This window comes from Cetorhinus maximus, chromosome 5, assembly GCF_964194155.1.
Source record: "Cetorhinus maximus chromosome 5, sCetMax3.hap1.1, whole genome shotgun sequence".
Classification (NCBI taxonomy): domain Eukaryota; kingdom Metazoa; phylum Chordata; class Chondrichthyes; order Lamniformes; family Cetorhinidae; genus Cetorhinus; species Cetorhinus maximus.
In genome coordinates this window covers 21,302,672-21,324,956 of record NC_135883.1, presented here as the reverse complement: position 1 = coordinate 21,324,956, position 22,285 = coordinate 21,302,672, and the positions used below count along the sequence as shown (strand labels likewise).

Here is a 22,285-nt window from a genome sequence, read left to right as displayed (position 1 = left end):
GAGGGACAGAGAGAGAGAGAGAGAGAGAGGGACAGAGAGAGACAGAGAGAGAGGGGGACAGAGAGAGAGAGAGGGACAGAGAGAGAGAGAGAGGGGGACAGAGAGAGCGGGAGAGAGAGAGGGACAGAGAGAGAGAGAGAGGGACAGAGAGAGAGAGAGAGAGAGAGAAGGACAGAAAGAGAGAGAGAGAGAGGGAGGGACAGAGAGAGAGAGAGAGAGAGAGAGGGACAGAGAGAGAGAGAGAGAGAGGGACAGAGAGAGAGAGAGAGAGAGAGGGACAGAGAGAGAGAGAGAGAGGGGGACAGAGAGAGAGAGGGAGACAGAGAGATCCCAGAAGTAAAGGAATCGGCAAGAACATTCTTGGACGTAATTAAAAGCAGAACAGGAAGTGGTCTGTTGAGATTTTTGGGTTTAACATCCAACTGTTTACAAAATGTATTGCTGTTAGTAGTACTTACTTTGTTTAACTCTTGTACAGTAAATGTTTTTGTTTAAAATGTGAAATCTTGTGGTGTGATTCTTTCAGTTAAAAATTGGGAGTTTGAATTTCTTTTTAAAAGTTAATGGTGCTGCGACTATCTAGTTCATAATCTGTATGTGTTAGAATGTAACTTCTAGCTTTAGGAGATTAAAGTGTTAAATACAAGATAAATGAAAATCCTAACTGAGAAACTGGTAACAATCCTGAAGTGACTGCAATTCAAACAAGCTGGGAATTAATTACAATTAAGAGCTGCCCTATGTTTATCTTACAAGTTCAGAGGGGGAGGTGTAAACACTTAATGAATGACCCATTTCTGGACCTCTTGATAGAGCCAGAGTGTCTATCCTTATTGCCACAGGAGAAGCTAAGAGCTAGCGATTCTAAGAGGATCATAAAACTCCATTAGGAGATAGAAATTATTCATATGGTTTCCCAAAATCGAGGAAAACTTTGGAATTAAAAGGTAATTAATTTGCATTTGTCCTGGGAACAGGCTGTGTCTGTCACGTTGCCATGGAGTGATTTAAGGTAGAGCCTTGATCAGAAGGTTCTTTTGCTTAATTTATTTGTGTCTGCTGAAAGAAGCAGGTTGTTCATTTTTGAAATACAATAAAGTTTGTTTTTGTTTAAAATCGTGAAATCTTGTGGCATAGTTCTGTCAGTTAATTACCGGGTGTTCCAATTCCTTCCTTAAAAGTTAACATTCCCAAACAGGATCGTAACGATGATCTCCCTCAACATCATACCTATTTAAACATTTTAACTCAATCTTATATGAAGCGGTTGCATCCCTACTTGCGTATTTTACTGTAATTAATCAGTTCTAATCCACCCACAATGCCACACAGCCAAAAGTGATCTATTAACAAACCCCCTAAGCTGTTTAACATTGAGGTTAATTTGAATTTCATGAGTTAGCATCTGCAAGATGCGGTCTTCAGCAATAATCATTCTTTCCAATATAATAGCATTAACTGCCATAGATATTAAAGCATCAACTCCAAGCTGTCTTATGTTATTATGGAGTAGATAATAAAAAGAAAGATCTTTCATCATAGATAATGCACCATTTATTTAAATATTCAATGCTCATTCTTTTTGCATGAATAATTCTTTGTCATTCAAAATACAAATTTTTTATTCACCAAGTCTTGAAGAGTATTGTAAACAAAAATATTACCAGAAAGGTTGAGAATATCTTTTTATTTTAAGCAATTCCGTTGCGTTATACCAATGGTTGATACATAGGCCAGAAAAAACTAGAGAATTGCTGAATGCATTGATTTTTTTGGTTTGGAAGGACAATTTATAGTTGATGTTTTACATCATTGGAAAACAAATACCTGAAAGTGAGGGATCAGATTGCATAGTGATTTAACACATTAATGTTTTACCTCTAGGATCAGTGTTTCATTTCAATTCAATGAATGAGATGAAATCTTACTCTCTCATGGCCATGAACTTCCAATGTTAAATGCGTTTTCTCCAACTCATGCCAGTCTCCACTGGGTCTGGACCTGAACACGGAACTGATTCTAAATTAGTACTAACTGGCAATCTCAGTAGAATGGCTGGTCAAATATAGGGTACCCTCCTGAAGTAAAGGTCAAATATTTGGCTGGAACAGAGACAAAGGAACTTTACTCTCTATCTTCCCAGTGCTATACCTGAACTTGGAACATTTGATGCATGCTATAACTTTCTGGCACCAACAACCCATGCAATGCAAAGGCTTGCTTTCCTACTTCTGCAATGTCACCTTTTTTAACTGATCTATCTTTAGTCACCTCTTCACCGCCTTTACTGCCTCTGTGCACACTAAATATTAGAAGACCAAAGCTATCATCAACAGTTTCCTGAAATTCTGTCCCTTCACCAAGACTCCTGCGTCACAATCTTAAGCTGAACAATACTGTTTGGAACCTCAGCATCCTGTTTGACTTAACCCATTTTCTGGCCCACAGGCCCACTCCATCACAAAGGCTACCTACTTCCACAAAATTTCCACCTCTACTACCTTCAGTTCATACACCAATGAAACCCTGTATGTACCATGTCATGGGTCAATTACTCCACTGTCTTCTTGCTGTCTTCCCATCATCCTAATCCTGCAACTTGTCTAAACCATTGATGCTCCTTCTATAACTTTCCCCTTATGTCCTTGCTGTCCTATATTGGCTTCCTATGCCACAACCACTCAAAATTTAAAATTATAGCCCTTGGCTATAAATCCTTCCATCTCCATCTCCCTTTCTCTGCAACCATACAAGTTTCCTCTGAATCTGTTCCTATGACTCCAATCTCTTGTGCACATCTTTGACCAAGCTTTTGATTATTCTTCTCCTATTATGACATGTTGTCTAGTTTTATGCCTCTGTGAAGTACCTAGATGTTTTTCTATGTTAAAGGAGTTAACTAAACACAGGTGGTTACTATGTAAAATGCGTTTGATATGTTTATCTCGTTCAGAGTGACCATGGATCTACAGCACAAAGCTCTTCCTAATTCAACAATAAATTACAATCTCCTACAAGCTCAAGATGGCTGATGTCATCCAACTCACTCTGTAAGGAGTGTTTTACTGAGGTTGGATCGGAGGCGCATTCTTGGGACAGAAAAGACTGAGCTTTACCCTGCATTTGACTCTATTAGGGCTGATTCAGGAACATCTAATGCTACCATTGAGGGCCTGAAACAGAACGTGTTCCATTTTCAACACTAACACTCTTACGAGGAAAAGAATGGAAATACACAACACCACTATATTTGTACAGAACTGTATGTCAATAGAACTGCAGTATTTCTGAATAATGGGATAGCCCTGAAAAGAGAACATCAGTAATATGTGGGAGGGCTTTAAAAGGCTTATTAAAATGTGTGTACTGAAGGCTTGTTTTTAATTTTAGAGGAGCCGTTAAATAATGTTAAATAGCTATTGTTTGGAAATGCTAATTACTTACTGGGCATCAGAGCTTTAAGCAGGTTACATCATTCAAGATTAAATTTGATTAATTAAAAACAAATTATTAAAGTGAAATGTTGTCACATGGTCATGAATGGTGAAGTACAATACTGGTTTCCTGTACACTTGCTACCAACACACACCCTGGTCAACTATGAATAATTTTCTTAAATGAATGGAATAGAATATTATTTAATACAAGGAAAATAGCTAAAAGCTGGAAATTGGAAATAAAAACAAAATGCTGAAAATGCACAACAGGTCTGTCCTAGTAAACTGACTGATGAGACAAGAGCAGATTGAAATATACAATTTCCTGTTATCTGTACTCCATTCTTAACCCATCTACATTAGGTCATTGTCAGCTAATTCTTATATAATTTTCCCAATTTCAGATTCCCATCTCCAATTGTCTAATTTTTTGCCATGTATAGTCAGTCAATCCATATTTCCTATTCACACGAGAATAGTCTCTGGACTAAAATAAAAGCAGAAAATGCTGGAAATACTTAGCAGGTCAGGTAGCATTTGTGGAAGGAGAAATAGTGTTATCGGAATTGGACTCTGGACTCCTCATTTCTTCCCTGAACAGCAGCCTGAACAATTTTCATCTTCATCTGACTAAACTTATCATGCTGAACAACTCAGAGAAGTTAACTTCTCTCACTTCCTCTAGATAAAATGTGTCATTCCAACCCCCACATACCCTGCCTCCTGAGCCCTAGCTATGCCCGCCTTTTTGTATGATGCACACTTTTTGTTCAAAACCTATTCAGCCATTTTCCTGACTTCTTCCTCCATTAGAACGATGACTGTGTCAGTATCACCTGCCGCTCTTATCTAGAAAGTTTAACTTTACGTCCAGTTCCTACCATCTAACCATCACTTGCCTGTATTCATCCCTTCCCTTCCTGAACTTGTCTCTGCAGCATTGACAATGAGCTTTCTGCATAAACCAACTGACTCACACATCTACCCCCATTATTCATCTTTCCATGTGCATTTCCTTCTCCAAACACCTCAATTCTATCCAAAAGCATCATCCACACCTTCCAGGGGCTCAGCACTTTAATTCTCCCTCTACATTCTGTCACTGCAAATTAGAAAATTAAGGTGTATCGTTCCAGAAATTCTCTCTGATGACACTGGGTGGTATATAATGCTTCACAAAGGTTGAGGTGGGAGTTTGGAAGCTGCCTGTTGGAACATAAAATTCCCACAGGCGATACTACATTTGCAATAAATCTACTAGACTGATCTCTGCCCCGATCTCAACTCTGAATCATAGAAATAACTACTATGCATCATCAGGCTCTTGAGACAGGAGAAGACATTTGCCTGTTATGATGAGTTTACTTTGGATCTTGAAACATCAGAAGCCATCTGGAGCGGGTATATTTACTGCTACCTTTTATTACTCCTTCTAAGTCAATTAAGTTCTAAGCCAAACTGGAATCCTATACCATAGCAGCAAAGTGGAGCTGAAATGTCCGTATCAGTGTCATTTCAGATCCAGTACAGGAATCTAAAGAACATACAGAAGCAACAGAAAAAGTCTGTCCCATACAGTCATGATGCTCTCTAGCCATCCAGGGTCATGCAATCTTCTGGATGATGAGAAAAAAAGTAAAAACCTAGGCCAGTGGAGCATAAACACTGGCATGTTCTGGTTGGGTTGAATGGCCTGCTTCTCTGCCATATATCCCATGTAACCCTATGTAGTCCTATGTGTAATTAAGAAAAAAAATCTGGAAAATCCCTCTCCAACCCTTTTGTGACTGAAACTAGCCTAGGAGCCACACTGTCCCAGACTTACAATACGTGGTACCTATACCTGGACAAAATGATCTACCAAGCCAGAAATTGAGCCAGCTCTCCGTTGAAGATGCGCTGCAAATCACTGTTCATTGCACAAGCCAGCAAGTATTCTCTAAGAAACTTCAATGCTGTATTACTCTGCACTGATTCTGATTCAAATTATCCTTTGCAGTCAACAATATTTATAGTTCAGCTTGATTTGTCAGCATTCTGCTTTTCTGGCTATCGGAATTGTCAATCTTAGTGTGCGCTAACCCATTTACTCCGCTTGAGGCGTACAAGTTTCAATTCACAGGAGGTGTGTGTGGGCCTGCTGCCATGTTGCTGTAAGCATGAACAAAAGAGTGTTGGGAGGAAGCCCAAATTATAACAATACTTGGCAGACAAAGTGGGATAACTATCACCTACAAACCGAAAACATGCTGTTCTAAATCTAAATTTATCACACACTATCAAAAGCAAGCAACAGTAAAAGTGAAATCTCTCAATTTTGGACCAAAAGTTAGAATTGGCTTGTCTGATTGTGAAATAAAAGGGTAAGAACCATGCATAGCTGTTGGTACAGTTAAACTGGATGCTGTAAAAAGAGCAAGGCAAACAAAAAGAGGACTAGAAACTTACATGAACAATTTCTTGCTGGAAGGAGCCAAAGGTTTGTTGCTGGTATTAATATCTGCACCTGTAAAGTGCAGAATTACGAGACAGATTACTGTTAAGGCCTTTGCATGAGTTTTATTTTCACAATAGCCAAATGCAATCCATAAATGCCAAAACAACACACATGCATAATAGACCTGGCATGATTCAGCAAACTTATTGGGTGACTGAGACACATGGACCAAAAAGACTGCTGGTGAGATTCTTGGTCTGAGCTGAGTTAGCAGATCTCAGAAGAAGCAACAGTAAGGGCTCTGCAATTAGCATCAGTAGTCAAGAATTGTGCAGGTAGTAAAGTAGTTTACATTGTTATCATCGGTCAATATCCTGTTGGAGGTGAATGCATGTGAAGGATAAATCCGTAGGATCAACAAAGATGAGAGAGCTGATCTAAAGAAAAGCTGTTGGGCAAAATGAAGTACACAAGGTCCAGAGCAGCAGAGTGAGTTAGTCCAACTTAGTGGAAAGATTGTTCATAGAAGGGTTCTAAAGGACGAGTGGAGCAGCGCAGCATCAGCAGTCATGGAAGCAGGTAAATAACGGCAGAGCAGAAGTTACTCAGTAGCATGAAAGCAGCATCAAGAGCAGGCTGCAAACCAACAAAAGCAGATCAAAGATTGCTCAGGTTCAAAGGTCCAGTGGAAGAACAGAAGTTAAATCCACAGAACAACGGCTTGCATAAATATAGCTCCTTTATCAAAGTAAAACATCCCAAGGCGCTTCATAAAAGCGATCAGACAAATTTTGACGGTTAGCTAAAGGATGTCAGGACAGATTCGTCTGAGATATAGGTTTTAAGAAGCATCATAAAGGAGGAGACTGAGATAGAGATTGAGAGGTTTGCAGAGAGAACTGCAGAGAAAATGACAGAGCTTAGAGCCTCAGCAGCTAAAGGCACAGCAGCCAATTAAAACTGGAGACACACAATGGTCTAAAATTGAAGGAACGGAGAGATCCCCAAGGGTTGTGGGGTTGGAAGAAATTACAGAGACAGAGAGGGGTGAGGCAATGGAGGGATTTGAAAACAGGAAGAGGATTTTAAACAGAGATATTGTCAGACTGGAAGCCAATGCGGGTCTGAGACCGTGGGCTAAGTTTTTGCCACGGTGTCAGGAAACAAGGTCAGAAACTCTCTGCCGAAGAAAACTGACTAAAGTTCAGACTTTTGCATGGGGAAACCCTTACTTGATATAGAGATGGGTTTTATGCCCACTTCGAATCAGTGGGGGCAGGAACAGAAGTGGGCCAGGTGAAGTGTGGGACTCATTTACACACTGCACGGCAGCCATCACTGAGGCTGCAAGCTGTCCTGAAGGAGATGTCTGCAGTTTGTGCCAAAATCTTCCAATTCATCAAAGGAAAAAGATTTGTCACAGGCGAGCTGGAGGCCTGGCACCCAGGGCATGGAAACCCCCTCTCTTCATCGATGCTGACCTGGATCGAATACTGGAGGATGTGTGGAAGCGGGGTGGGGGGGTCCTCTTTCTGAAGGGTGGCAGGAGGAAACCACCTCACCGTGCAGCAGTGGCACCTCTCTGTTTAGTGTCATCACTCTCCGCCTCCAATTCCTCCTCCTCTCTTATCACCTGCTCCTGCTGTTTCATTCCAGAGCCTCAACATCCTCAAGGTCCATATGTTTCTGGGGGGCCATGTAATGGACAGCAGAGCACTGCAGACCACCACAATGACCTTGACTCTTGCAGGAGATTATTGGAGGCCTCCATCTGATTGGTCCAAGAACTGGAATTGCATCTTCTGAAGCCCAATGGCCTTCCCAATACTTTTCCTACTGAGCAGTTGGCATTGGTTACATCTACTGTCTGTAGTTCCTGCAGAAAGGTCAGTAGCTATCTCTAGAGATATCCCTTGTTCCCTAGATCTATCCACGCACTTTGGGGCTTTGAGTGAAGATCTGACACTGCCTGGACTTGGGGAGATTGAAGTTATGGTATAGTGCATTTTCGTAGAAAGAATGGAGAGCATATTTATTATTTGAAAGGTGCAAGTCGAGTTGAGATAAAGGAACAAAGGGACCTTGGAGTGCAAATACATCAATCAATAAGAGTTGTGCCATAGGTTAGCAAGGCCATTAAAAAAAAGCAAATCAAGCACTAGGCTTTATTTCTAGATTGACAATTGATAAGTAGGGAAGTTATGGTAAATCTGTATTGAACCTTGGTTAGACCACACTTAGAATACTGGTTGCAGTTCTGGTCACCATATTATGAAAAGCATATAGGGGCACTGGAGAGGGTACAAAGATGATTTACAAGGATGATACCAGAAATGCGTGGGTATATATATCAAGATAGGACTGACAGGCTGGGTCTCTTTTCTCCTAAAAAATAGAAAGCTAATAGAGGTCTTTAAAATTATGAAAGATTTTATAGACTGGATACAAAGAGAATTTTTCCTCTTGTAGGAACAGCATAACTAGGAGTCATCTATTTAAGATAGTCACCAAGAAATTTAATCGGGAATTCAGCAGAAAATTCTTCTCATAAGGAGTGGTAATAATGTGGAATGCATATCCACAGGGAGTGGTTGAAGCCAACAGTTAGGATGCATTTAAGGGGAATCTAGACAAGCAGATGAAGGAAAAGAGATTAGATGGTTATAATGACAGATTTAGATGAGAAATGATGGGAGGAGGCTCGAGTGGAGCATAAATACTAAAATGGGCTGTTTCTGTGTCATACATTTTATGTAATCCTAAGTAAAGATGCGAGGAAAGCAAGCTCACATATGGTGGAAGCTCCTGTCGTGGTCACAGACCAGTTGGACATTGAGGGAGTGGAAGACCTTCCTGCTGATGAATCTCACTGGCTGCCTTGATGGCCACAAGTATGCAACCGAATGTCCAGCACCTGGCGTTACAGCCGGGATGGGAGGAGTGTGCAGTTAATCTAGCTCCAAAGGTCACACCATTAGCGTAAATATTTAATTCATTTACCAAAATGGCCAGTTATTTACCTTGCTACTGTTAAGCCCAGAATAAAAGAGACTTAATGAGGCTTCTTTGAATAAATTTAGAATGATTGATTTACTATAAAATGAAACTAATTTTTTAAAACAAGTTGAAAAAACTGGTTAACACACGATTTGTAATCTGGAAGTATAAGTATTTATCCCTTTTAAAATTCCCCAATGCGAGCGTCTGCGCACGCAAAGGACAAACTTAATAGAGATAGGTGGTTGGAGAAAAAAAACTTTATAAAAAGGGTAAAGTGCGCAGGGTTTTGACACTATCAATCTGGTGCTCCCTTGTGCAAGGACGGGTCGCTAGTCCCAGTGGATGCCTGGAGGTTCTCACCAACGGAGCTTCAATGTGGAGGGAAACAGATCCAATCAATACTTCTCATCTCAGCCTCTCAGGTTTCCAAATACAGACAAGTTCCTCTGAGATGAGGATTCCTAACTGGATACTGATAGGCACACTGTATTTCAAGCAAGACAAGGAGAGCGTGAGCTAAGCAGCTTTTCCCCTTCACAGTTCATTCACAACTGAGTTCAAAACATAAAGCTCATCTCAGTCAGGTGATTTCTATTCTAAGAATTGCTTGACAGCTGGACAGTTCCTTGACAGCTGATCAGCTCTTTAGCCATTCTTTGACAGCTGGATAGTTCCTTGGCAGCTCGACAATTCTTCAACAGCATGGCAGTTTACTGAAATTGTGTGTAAAAAGTGCATAATCATGTCCACTTTTAACAATCCCAAAGAGTGCCTTACCTCCCCCAAATGTGTCCCAAGACCCTATCCAAAGTGGTACCTTACTGCTCCAAAGGGGTACCCTGGCTATCCAAATGAATCAGACCTCCTCTTACGTGTTCTAATCTGCACACTCACGATTTTAAATTCCTGTTCTTCCAAAATCCCACTTCAGTGGAAGCAAATGATGATTTAAATGGCCAGCTGCCTCTGCAAATCACGTATGCGTGAATCCTGGCTCGACTCCAGCCCCACCCCTGCGAAGATGGGAAATGCTGGATTTGAGGGTGGGAGTAGAAATTTCGGCCATTTCCGCAACTTACGCCACAACAGAGCACCTCTCCATTGTGGCGAAAATCCAGGCCATAGTGTTAACTCGGTAGTACACGTTTTGTCAAATAACAGCAAACGTTTTCATTTAAAACGTGAAACCTTGTGGTGTAATTCTTTCAGTTAATAACTGGAAGATCGAATTTCTTTTTCAAATTTACTGGTCTTTACCGAGATTGTAAGAAACAGAGACAGAAGACATTACAGAGGTGAAAATAAGCTATCTGGGTGATGGAAAGGATATAGGATCAGAAGCTGAATTCAGGGTCAAATATGACACCTAGGTTGGAAACAGACTGGTTCAGTCTAGGCAGTGGCGAAAATAAAGAAGTTGGTGGCTCGGGAAAGGAGGTTTTGGTGGAGACTGAAGACAGTCTTCAGTGTTGCCAATATTTAGATGGATGAAATTTATGCTCATCTAATACTGGATGCTGGAAAAGCAGCATGACAAAATCAGAAGCAGTGGCAAGGTTGAGAGGAGTGGTAGCGGCATAGAACTGGATGTTATCAGTGTACACATGGAACCTGATATGTTTTCAGATGATGATGCACAGGGCAGCATGTAGATGAAAAATGGGGCGGTGGCGGGGGGGACATGGATAAATCTTTGGGTACTTCAGAGGTAGCCAAAAAGGAGCAAGAAGAGAAGCCATTACAGGAAATTATCATGAAGCTAACATTTTTTCATTATATTATTGTGGTTTATTGTAAAGTACGTTTATGGATGTGAGTGTAGATGGTTCTGTCTGTGAGATTTAATTGAATTAGAGGCAGATAGACTGCAAGTTTGAAATTATCAAAAGAAGTTAGGGGCAAAAGGTATTTGAAATGCTAATGGGTAAACATGGATGAGGGCTTAGCATGTAGGGTGTGAAAGAAATTTACATTTTTGGATAAGTGAAGAGGTTGTTTAGGTTTCAAAAGGAATGATAGGATGTTTACAACTAACAAGATAAGCAAGGCCAAGCAGTGTCTCAAAGGTACTGACGATATTGTCAACATGAAAGATTTTTTATATTATGGGAAAAGTGCATTTCTAAAGACATATAGAACAATGGAATTTACAGGTTAAAGAGAGAGAAAACATATATAAAGAGGGATGGAGACTATGTAGGGGGTGGCCGTGTAAAATCCTGAAAGGTAAACCATGTGACAGACTTGGAGGAAGCCTCTAGCCACTTTTGCAGAAGTCTGCTGTGTCCAATAACTAAAGTTGTGTTAAAAAGCCTTTGGAACTCCACTGTCGAGTGGGTGCGTATGGCAACTTGCTGGCTTGCCTTTTTAAATTTAAGATCTATTGTGGGACTGTTGCCTTCAAAGGGGTGTGTGTAATCGGGAGTCAGATTAATTAGGGATTTTAGGATGTATTATTGTATTAAGTAACTGTAATCTTACGTATGTTCTTGAAATCTATTCTTTTGTTAATAAATGTTTTAATTTAGTTTTTTAAATCTCTAAAGGTGTTAGTGAACTCATTACTTCCGAATTCAGTTTACAAATCTTCTCATAATAAATACAAATTGCAAAACTGTTGAGATAGCGTGGCCAAGTTTCCCTTGTGGATTTGGACTGCCTGGCACAAATCACCTGCCATGTCATAACAAAACTCTCTAGCAAAGACTGAGTAGATAGGAATAGAACCAAGTGAAGCTAGTCCTATTCATGGAAAAGGATGGTGTGGTCAACGGTGAACAAAGGCTGCAGACAGATCAAGAAGGATGACGAGGGATAGTTTACCTTTGTCACAGTCACACAGTCACATCATTTGTGACTTTGATAAAGGGCCATTTCAAAATTATAGCAAGGGCGGCAACAAGAGTAGAGGGATTTAAAGTTGGAGCTGCAGGAAAGATTTGAGACAACAGCATGTTCAATGGCTCTGGAGAGGAAGTTTGGGTCAGTAGTTTCCAAAGACCTAGGGCGCAAGGAGGCAAGCATGAGTTTTTGTTTGAGGAAAGGGACAATGATGGTGACAGATCAAAAGGGAGAGGGTTAGTACCCAAGGAGAGAGAACGGTGAACAATATCAGCTGACAAAGCAGCCTGGAAGGGGCTTTGGTGGTCGGCAGATTGCTGGGAATAGGATTGAGGGAGCAGGAGGTGGGTGTCAGGTACAGAATGATTTTGGAGATGAGATTGCGAGGGGAGCTATGAGAAAAGTTGGAGAAAGATGCGAACTCAGGGCTAGGGAAGGGAGGAACTCTGATATCTTTGCAAAACAAAAGCACTTATACCAGACATCATGCTGTACACATAAAAGTAGACTAGTTTAATCTGGTTTGGTTTATAGACCTACACAAATGGCCATAAGAGGGTGCTATTACAGGAACTTTAGAGCAGTTTTGGCCTAGCAGGCTCGGGGAAGGGAAGGAGGCAGCAGAGGTAACTGAACGGATGATCTCAAACTTAAGTGACAAAGGAGCCCATGAGCTCCTCACGTCTCTTATTCAAAGTGAGGGTGGAGGGGAGAAGCTTAAGAAGACAGTTTGTAGTGAAGAAGAGAAACCAGGGATTATCTTTGCATTCCAAGATGATCCTGGAATAAGGAGCAGTTTTGGCAGAGGGGAGCAGGATACGATATTGGTTTGTGGTCCACTCAGATCTAGTGATAAATGGCTAAACCAGTTGTTTGGTTTAGTCCAGTGACAATACTATGCCACCACATCCCCCTTAACCCTAACAATAATGCAGTCCTAATTGAAGGTGAATCAAGGAAATCAAATATGAACAGATTTCTAGATGTCACAAACAGTACAAAATTAAAAAAACATGGGGGTGGAGTGTGGGATTTGGCAACATGTTGTATCCAGATAGATTGAACATGTCGATTGAGCCACAAACTCTGTTATGCAGGGTAGAAGGTAGAAAACAATAGGAGTAAGAAGGATGGCAATATATTGAGTTACGAAGAAGAGGAATTCAGCAGGGACCTGTTGGCCTGGAAACCATCTTGTTAACATGGAACAGTTTTCAATTTAAAACAGGAACAGTTTGTCTCACATGGACAGCAGCAATATATAAACATAATAAACCACATTACATGTAATGGGGCATTCATTATTACTAAGGTGATTTTAGCAGAGCAGAAATGGCAGAGCTCCATTTGATGTCAAATGAATAAAAACAGAATGCTGCTAGTGATTTTAACACGCTGCAAATAAACTAGATTTTGGCCCCAGGTCAAAGATGAAACAACTTTCATGCAATACAATAAAATCGACAAAATTTAAGCAATGAATTGAGCCAGTGGATAGGCATTGCACGTTACAGTAAACATACTGCATTTCATGAGACCACAACAACGCCGTGATATAATTCAAGTAATGCAAAACTTTTAGACAGAGCTTAGTAATTTAGAATGCAGCATACCTTAACTCAAAACATGAATGGATCTTGGTTGCACTGCTTCCTGGCTCGCTGTACTTTTAGTATCACTCTCAAAAGAAACAGTTTCACACCTGTTGCATAAGACACATGAAAAAACAAAGTCTTACTGTTCAGCTTCGCAAAAGGTTTTTTAAAAAAAATCTGAAATAAAAATGCTTCAAACTTTAGAAAGTTTTGCGTTTTTTCAAATCACTTTAGATTAATAATAATTTTTCTAGGCTTACTTATTTATATATTTTCTCCTGAAGGCATCACCTAAACTGGAATATTGGCATCAACAGTATTCAGAGCTAGCCCCAGTGGCTATTTATTTGTGATGCGAGAGTCTCAGGAGGGACCACAAGGAGGCATTTTCACCATGAATAGTATCACAGGTAACTCCAATCGTAGCTCAGGATTACTGATACAACATCAACTTATATTTATATAGCACTTTTAATGTAATGAAACACACCAAGGCACTTCACATTGTAAATCAAAGTATGACAGCAAGCCACAAAAGGAGATATTATATCAGATGACCAAAAGGCTGGTCAAAGAGAGTTTTTTTAAGGAGTGAAAGGAAGAAAACAAGGCGGAGGGGGGAGGAATTCCAGAGCTTGGGGCCTAGACAACTGAAGGCACAGCCGTCAATGATGGAGCAATTAAAATTGGGGATGCACAAGAGGCCAGAATTAGTTCCTTCTTTCATGACTTTGTGGGTTTCAGAGGCCAGAATTAGAGGAACATAAATTAACTAAACTGTCCCAATTAGTTAATTCAGCTCATTCCAAAGGGCCGGATCCCTCAGGTTCAGCACCACACTAAACGATGTACCTACTCACTGACACATCAGTCCTTTTAAAAGTACATTCATTCCACATTCTGCACACTACGTGTAATTCACGTTTAAGCAGACGATTATCAATTCCTTGTTCATACAGGCAACCGATGGTTAATTCAGAGCAAAACATACCTTGGGAAAAAAAATTCCTCCTTCGCCCTTGCCCCCCATTACTTGGGACACAGTAAAGGCAATGGTGATTATGAATAGCTGAAGATTGCACTGGCTGCCACATATTAGCATTTTTACAACTATCCTGTACAGATCAGTATAGCATTTGTGCATTAGTGATTTGTGCAGACATTTTCCAGACATCTAAATTGTTCTTGGACACAAAATTGAAAGAAGTATTTTATACGTGAAGTTGTTTCTGAATTGCAATGGTGGAGGGACTAACTCAGAGGCAAATCAATACAAAGAGTCACACTCTCACTCCGACCACCGCATCTTCACCTTTGGTCTGCTTTATTGTAGAACCCCTACACTGCACTCCAATTAGTAATCATTGTCTACATTTGTTGTAGTACATAAAGGTGAGAACTGTCTTTATCTGTATCCAATCTTTGTTCTGTGTGCGTAAGACTGAGTGTGATGTTGCATTAATTTGGGGTAAGTGTGAGAGAATAAATAACCTTTATTTTAAATTCACAAAAGCTTCCTGCTGAATTATTTAATTGGAATACCCACTCCAAAAAGGCATACCTCTTTCTAAACAAAACATATGGATTACAGGTAGTAAGAGACCACATTCATTTTGCCCATGACAGAATGATCTTGAACTATCCAAGGGTCTGTTACATTAAAAACCAACAATATAAATTTTTATTTAAACACTGAACTTTTATTCAATTGGTTGTATCGGGATTACAGTGCCCAGTCCATAATTAATATAATCACATCATTTCCAAGTGAGTGCTAGTATCATAAGAGAGGCATACACATTTCTGCTCTATGGATGTCTCATGTACTGGGAGCAGCATTTAAATGTTAAATTTTATGCTAACAGTGTCCAGCTGTGGACAAAATACTAGATATACAGTCATGTTTACTGTCTGCTTTAGACCGCAGAAATGCCTGGATTTTTATGAGCACTCCCATTATTCAAAATGATCCATCAGCAGTCCAAGCCAAGGTTAGAACATCACAGCCGGTATTACATTACATATGCAGCATAAACACTATTTATAAAAGGTACACTTGCGTGTATGTTTTGTCAAAACCTTCAAGAACCACTCCTTGACTCCTGTCATTTATGTAGAGCTGTGATGTTGCAGGGAAAAAAAATTAAGGTGCAGTGCTTTGTGAAACAATTGCCCTCAAGATGGTGGCAATTGTTTGCAATGACCAACCACTCCAGATGTGTTATTATATGTCCAATGTAATTAAAAAGATAGGATATCACCAGCGCATCTTTTTTAAAAATGTTTTAGCTAAACATTACATGATTCTACTATAGTTTGATCCATAGATTTTCAGTGAAATATTTTCACTATTTAAAAAAAAGTGCTAATTTACTGATTTATAATTGGCTTGCTAATGTAGGCATATTTTATAGAGATTATTTTTCATTTCACTGCAGCTCATCACACCTTTTGGTATTCCTGATACTACTGCCCTCAAGATCATTCTGTCATGGGCAAAATGAATGTGGTCTCTTACTACCTGCAATCCATATGTTTTGTATGGAAGCTTTTGTGAATTTAAAATAAAGGTTATTTATTCTCACACACTTACCCCAAATTAATGCAACATCACACTCAGTCTTACGCACACAGAACAAAGATTGGATACAGATAAAGACAGTGCACTTCTACAGATTACAATTAATTCAGTCTCTGATTTATGATCTCCCACGTGTCAGGCTTGGGATTTCTTGAATGGATCCGATGATTTAAAGTTGAAATGAGGATCTTGTAGAGTGAAGGGTTCAAAATAGGTTATAAGGTTTCCTGTAGTCGAATATCTACGACGTTGGTTCTCAGGAGAACTTTGAAACTGGAACAGATTAAGTACTTGGGTGGCTTAACGACCTGTAGCAAGTTTCAGAGTCTGGTTCCCAGACTGATGGTTCTTAAAAGACAATGATGGCACAGCCTTTCACTGCAGCTATTGTCTTGTCAGTGTTCTTCTGCAGCCAGCCCAGACCTCTTCTGGGTCTTGGGATAATAAAGGATCTCCGTATCAGTAGCCAGATTCGATCACATGGTCAACAGCACCGTCTGCCCAGAAGGCCACTGATAGCTTATTCTGCATGTCCATTGCATTTTCTACAAAATCAGGCTTGTCCAACTCCCAGCATGCAAGCCAGATGTGCCCAGCCATGTCTCTCCATCTGGCCCATGAACCTGGTGTTCAAAATGTCGATAAGTGAAGTGGAAGATTCTGCAAGGAGCAGATCCTCCAATCACAGGCCATTTCTCTCCCACATTTGCTGTTACAGAAGGAAATGTAGGAGACCATCTCTGATTGGTGGAGCAGCTTCCTTCAGCCCAAGGCCTGAACACAAGCAGCGAGTCTGCTGAGGAAGGGGGGGAAGGAGAGGGAGGGGGAAGGGAGCCAGCTTGGTCAGACGTGGTGCTATGAGCTAATCTTGGTGATGGACATTGGACTCCCCCACCCAGAGTACGTTCTGTGCTCTTTGCACCTTTGGTGCTCCCTCCAAGTGGTGTTCAACTGAGAGAGGCGCAGTACATGGTAATCAGCAGGAGGGTTCCTTGCCTGTTTGACCTGATGCCATCAGACCTCATGAGGTCCGGAGATGATGTTCAGGAGTCCCAGGGCAACTCCTTTCTGACTGTATACCACTGTGGCGCAGCCTCTGCTGGGTCTGTCCTGGCGGTGGGACAGGGTATACCCGGGTACGGTGATGGTGGTGTCTGGGATATTATCTGTAACGTACAATTCCACGAGTAGGACTATGTCAGGCATGACTAGTCTGCTCTCCCAATTTTGGCACTAACCCCTAGATGTTATTAGGAAGGACTCTGCAGGGTCGACAGGGCTGAGTTTGCTGTTGTTTCCCGTGCCTTGTTCGATGCCAGGTGGTCCATCTGATTTAATTCCCTTTTTTGACTTTGTAGTGGTTTGATACAACTGAACTACTTGCTAGGCCATTTCAGGGGGCATTTAAGAGCCAACCACATTGTTGTGGATCTGGAGTCACACGTAACTCAGACCAGGTAAGGATCACAGATTTCCTTCCCTCAAGATCATTAGTATGACACTCCTTAAGAGCTACCCCTATGACCAAGCTGTTGTTCATCTGACCTAATACCTCCTTATGACACTGAGCAACATACTTTGTTTCATAATGCTCTGTGAAGTACCTTGGAATGTTTATTAATTTAAAAGTGCTATATAAATATAAGTTGTTGTTGTTGAAACCAGAGAGCAGCCATGATGTGTTGTTTTTCAGGCTGCAGGGAAGTGTACAGTGATGCCCCCCAGGGGTCACTGCCCTTTTTGATATATATCAGGACCTGGACTTGGGTGCACATGGCATAATTTCAAAGTTTTCAGATGACACTAAACTCAGAACTATAGCAAACTGCAAGGAGGATAGTAACAGGCATCAAGAGGACATAGGCGGATTGGTGAAATGGGCAGAGATGTGGCAAATGAAATTTAACACAAGTGTGAAATGGTACATTTTGGTAGGAAAACTAAGAGGAGGCAATATATTCTAAATGGTACAATTTTAAAGGGGTTGGAGGAACACTCGTCTCTTAAGGTAGCAGGTCAAGTTGAGAAGGCTGTTGAAAAAACATATGGGATCCTTGGCTTTATAATTAGAGACAAAGAATACAAAAGCAAAGAAGTTATGCTAAATCTTTGTAAAATACTGGCTAAGCACCAGCTGGGGTGATGTGTTCAGCTCTGGGCACCTCACTTTAAGAAAGATGTTAAGAATGCAAGAGAGGGTGCAGAAGAAAGCCACTACTAGATTGTACCAGGGATGAAAGACTTCACTTGCACAGAGAGATAAGAGAAACTGATTGTTCTCCCCAGAGCAGAGAAGGTTAAGGGGGGATTTGATAAAGGTAATCAACATCATTATGGGCTTTGAAAGGCTAAATAAGAAGAAATTGTTTCCAGTGGTATGAGAGTTGGTAATCAGAGATTTAAGGTAATTGGCAAAAGAGCTGAAGACAATATAAGGAAAAATATTCAGGGAGTTATGATGATCTAGAGTGCACTGCCTGAGGACAGTGGAAGCAGATTTAATAATAACTGTCAAAAGGGAACTGGATAAATATTTCAAGGGGACAAATTTGTCAGGCTGCATGGAAAAAGCAGGGAAGCGAGATTAATTAGATAGTCTTTATAAACAGCCGGTGCAAGAACAATGGGTCAAATTACTTCCTTCTGGGGTTTATCATTCGGTAAACAACGTTCCAGATCAATTTCATCAATCCCTTCACAAAAACTTCTATTGATCACAGCAAAGTTTCCACTTTTCAAATGAGAACAAGCCCAGTTTTGTTAACTTCTCCACACCTACCAATTTAGGCAATCTCATTGCCACAATGTAAGAATAATCCCAGTGTCAGGTCCAAACACTAGAGAGGGGCAGTGACACATTCCTGGAGAAGGCAGGCTCACACAATCTTAGAATTGGCAAGGAGGCTAACTTCAATGCAATTTCAAACCAGACTTAAAAATATTCGGGAATCCTTTGATTTAGTTTCAGTTCATAAGTATGCTATTAGAACATTCAAATACACTTTACAGATCATTGGATTTCCGACGCTGGGCATGGAAGGTTGGGTTGGGAAAGAGAGGGGAGAATTCAAAAGTCCTCCTACTATATGCCTTTGAAATGCAATACATAAAAGTAACACATAACATCCCCCTCACATTTTCGCTCTTCTCGAGTTTGCAGTGCCAAAGTGCAATGGCAGCGCACATTCTGATTTACAAACACTTCACTATTCATCTTGATATTTAAAAATCAAGTATATTCTGTTTTCAACAAGATCTTTAAAAGAAACACAAACAAGACTAACAAAACTGTAGCTTACTGTTCACAGATAATGTGATCTGCAGCTTAATTCTGGAGAAAATTCAAGCAACTTTTGTCTTTACCATACATGGTCACAGACATGAGGAAGTTGCTGAGGACCACAATGGTTATCCATTTCCTTTTCAGAAAGCTGAATTAAGATGTGTGTGCTTGTGCTCTCATTTCCCATCCCCCAGTTCACCCCCAACCCACCCACAGTATAGCTCCTAAGTACAGAAATAGCTAAATGAATATTTTTTTAAAAATCCACATTCAATTGCCTGCTGAAATGTGAGTTTCCATGACAACATGCTAGAGGAAAATACACTGTACTTGCGTATGTGTGGGTGAAATGAAGAGAAATAGTCTATTTGTATGCTGAAGGCCTTCTTAGCCAATATTTAATATTACAGATTTCCTTATCAATTGGTCTATTGAGGACACTCTACACACAGCAACTTATAGATGTGAAACATGCATACCACCACTTGCTTGCATACTCAGCCATTCATTGTTTGTATCGTATTCGCATATAATTCGGCATTTCAATATGCCTCCCACATATCAACCATGTAAATGAGAGTTTTGTTTGACTTCAGCTACACAATTCAGGTCCAGCTCCATATTTCCCTTGCACTGCTACATTCATCTTCAAAATATAGCAATAGTGGGCTGTGATACACTGATGTCAATCAAAAATCCTGAAAAATTACCAACTTTAGTGTTACAGTTATCAGCATTATAGTAATGGAGAAAAAGTAGTCAACAGTTCCGCTATTTAGCAGTAATAAAATGCAAGTATTTTATGTTTAAAATATATCAGCACGTGGGAGAGTAGGATTTTCAATACAGAAAACAAAACTAAGCAATACATCATCCTGAATTTCCTGATTCAGAAAGAGTGTATTGACTGCTCAATAAGAACACTTTTTTGTCTCAATGGCATCATTTTGGACAAAACATTTAGCCATTTCTATAAAAGGAGTATTCTTCTTGTAAAACATTGTCTCCTACTCTAATTCATATGTAGTTCTGTCATCTGTTACTTTGGCCATTTCAAACCCACCTCATCCACAAGTCAGAGGCATGATGCTCAGTGATTACCACCTGATCAAAATCAACCAGGTGGAAGCGCCCTGTTGGTACATTTTTATTAGCAGAAAAATTATTAGCTCCATCTTCAAAAATGGAGATGTTTAGTTCACATAGGCCAGATCAAATGGAGTTGCTTTGCTGACTTCCAACCTTCAGGGCAAGCTTTTGGTTCTCAACTGTCAGCAGGAAATGGAGGAGCAGGCATCATAAGTTATACAAGAACTTGCCCTACCACATTTTTCTTGCTGATGGAGTGCAGACCACATCATCACTACCACTGTTGATGTTCTCCTATAAATGATTGATCTTTGCAAGAGACATTTCTGCGTGTCTTGAAAGCTGTCATTTGGGTTTTCAATTGAATGCAGAAGTATAGAAGTACAGAACAGAGTCCCTTCCTTTTAGCTCTGGGAAATGTTGGTACTTGGCCTGAAACTACAGCAATGGCAGTAAGGGTGTGTGCTGCTTGGAGACAACATTCAGCATGTAAAAGTACTATAAAATAGATCTATAGTTGGGTTATTTTTGCTCCTACCTGATAGTTTGAACAAAATATCATATGCAAGTATGTTCCCACCACAGTTTTAAATCAAGCCAACACGAAAAGGCTTAAAATCAGTTTTACAGCGTCGTAAAACCAGTTTGTGATTGTGGCACATCAGAAACACCATTATAATATATCTGCATCTCATTATAAGGACTCCTCGCTGGAATCATCTCCCCATGCTGGATCATCAGGGCACATCGGCGTGCAATTAGAACAACGTGTTTCACAATAGTACATAAGCATCTTGCACCTGGTGACCTGCACATCACTTGTGACTTCAAGGTTCATTCACCTACCTTGCATCATGCAGTGCTCGCAATAATCAGCGCCAGGTTTCACAAGAAGTGCCACATTGTTTTTGGGGTGTCACAGGTAAGACTCTTCCTACCAGAGCGGTAATGCGGGGGTGGCTTTTAGTGGGCTGCAGAGCTAGGGCTGTACTGGGGAAGGGGAGAAATCTGGCCTCAGGCACTGGAAGGGGCTGGGCTGTACTCGATGGGGGTGGGGGGTACGAGTTGGGAAGACTCTACTCAGACACATGACTGGGAGGTGGGTGCAGAGGGTGTTAGCGCCCTCAGTGCAAGGATGGGTAGAGAGTATGTTACAGAGTGACATAAGCCACAAGTGCAGCACTGAGTGAAGAAGCACTTCAGGTTACATTGTTGAGCTTGCAAAGGCTGTCCTTGTTCCAGTCCAGGGAGGGGGAGGGCATGTCAGCCCAGTCTCAGTTGTGCACAGCATGTTGTGCACAGGGAGCTGTCATAACATCACGCACCTCAGTCTGTGGGGTTTCTGGCATCATACTGGGCGACAGATGGCACATCAGTCAAGGGAGACACCTGCAGCCTACAGATAGGGAAAAGGCACTGTGGGGTATCTGAGTCTGTGTGTTTAACTATGCAAGTGGCCTCAAGATGGGGAAGGCTAAGATCCACACAGGACATAGGCACATCCAACTCAAAATGTTCAGTGAATGAGGATCCCAGCACCTGGGCTGAAAGCAGCACAGCCAAGCGCCTGGCCAAAGCAATGTCATAGCAGTCCCCCTAGTAAAGTGTAGGGGGGTGACACTTGAAAAGCAGCCCGTACTGGCTATAATTTCAGGATCGAGCAGCTGCCGACATGGGAACGAAGCCCTGGAACACACATTCACTGATGAGTCACTGACAGAAAGAGGACCTTTGGAGACTAATGCTGACTCTTGTCTGTTTCTCACATACTGTAGAGACACCATCAGGAAAATGAAGCCTCAATTTATTGCTGCCTGCATAAATGCATACAGGCAGAAAATCAGAAGAAGAAGATTGCAACGGAGGCGCCTGGCTCGCCAAAGGGAGGAGCAAAATACTCAAGACCAAGGGCCAGCTCTAGATACAAAGGAGGCAGCTCGCAAGACCGAGGGTGTACAGACCTCACATGTCTTACCTGCAGGTGAGTGCGAAGCAATGTCGCCGATGCCCCTGCATATCCAG

General features: G+C 41.0%; 1 protein-coding gene across 7 annotated transcripts in view; it reads right to left on the bottom strand.

Annotated features, from left to right (window-relative positions):
- The window catches only part of LOC144680519 (CYFIP-related Rac1 interactor A), a 144,037-nt gene extending 130,618 nt beyond the window's left edge, over window positions 1–13,419 (bottom strand). For 5 of the 7 annotated variants that reach the window (XR_013576570.1, XM_078541588.1, XM_078541589.1 and 2 more), the window contains exons 1-2: window positions 13,329–13,419; window positions 5,886–5,943 (exon numbers count right to left, since the gene is read on the bottom strand). The gene's annotated coding sequence lies outside the window, so the exon portion shown is untranslated. The remainder of the gene's footprint in view (window positions 1–5,885; window positions 5,944–13,328) is intronic. The other 2 variants (XM_078541591.1, XM_078541590.1) reach the window with 1 other exon arrangement.
- Between the last annotated feature and the right edge of the window lie 8,866 nt (window positions 13,420–22,285).